Source organism: Otolemur garnettii, unplaced genomic scaffold (genome assembly GCF_000181295.1).
Source record: "Otolemur garnettii isolate 467f Iridium unplaced genomic scaffold, OtoGar3 scaffold00052, whole genome shotgun sequence".
Taxonomy (NCBI): domain Eukaryota; kingdom Metazoa; phylum Chordata; class Mammalia; order Primates; family Galagidae; genus Otolemur; species Otolemur garnettii.
In genome coordinates, this window is record NW_003852447.1 from 312,231 (window position 1) to 313,157 (window position 927).

The 927-nt window shown below is 41.3% G+C and overlaps 1 protein-coding gene across 1 annotated transcript in view; it reads left to right on the top strand.

Moving 5' to 3' along the window:
* Positions 1-927, top strand: part of SEC23A (Sec23 homolog A, coat complex II component) — a 63,768-nt gene that overhangs the window by 7,093 nt on the left and 55,748 nt on the right. The window lies entirely within an intron of this gene.

A 927-nucleotide genomic window follows, 5' to 3' on the forward strand; every position in this document is an offset into this window, starting at 1 on the left:
AGTCCTTTCAAATGCCTCCTCACATCCTGTTTTGTTTTCTTTAATCTTTGTTACCACCATCTAAAAGTATTTTGTTGTTTGTGCATCTGCTTGTCTTTTATCTCTTTCTCTTTTGGACTCTGTGAGAAAGGAACTTTTCTCTCTCGTTTACTGCTGTATCCCCACACCGAAATTAATGGTTGGTACATATTGAAGGAAATGTTTTCTAGATCTGAGTGTAGCTGTTACTAAAGTCATTTGAAGAAAAAGTAGGATTATCATAATTGATATTTGCTGTATGTGAAAAGTTATTATATATTCACCATTTAGGTGAACTTGTATTTATTGAAAGTATGAATTAGAGAGGCTGGGCATGGTGGCTCATGGGAACACTCAGGGAGGCTGAGGTGGGTAGATTGCCTGAGTGCAGGAGTTCAAGAGTGAGACCCCATCTCTAAAAAAATAGCCAGCCATTGTGGCAGGTGCCTATAGTTCCAGCTACTTCGGAGGCTGAAGCAAGAGAATCTCTTGAGCACAAGAGTTTGAGGTTGTTGTGAGCTATGACACCATGGCACTCTACTGAGGGTGACAAAATGAGACTCTGTCTCAAAAAAAAAAAAAGATTAATTAGGTATTGGTAATGTCTAAGAAACATGGCTTTTAAAGATTACTTTGGGGTGGGCACGGTGGCTCACGCCTTATAATCCTAGCACTCTGAGAGGCTGAGGTGGGTGGATTGCTTGAGCTCACGAGTTCCAGACCATCCTGATATAAGGCCCTGTCTCTACTAAAAATAGAAAAGGTAGCTGGGTATAGTGGTGGGTGCCTGTAGTCCCAGCTACTCACAAGGCTGAGGTAAGAGTTTGAGGTTGCTGTGAGCTACGATGCCATAGCACTCTACTTAGAGTGACAGAGTGAGACTCTGTCTAAGAAAAAAAAAATCACTTT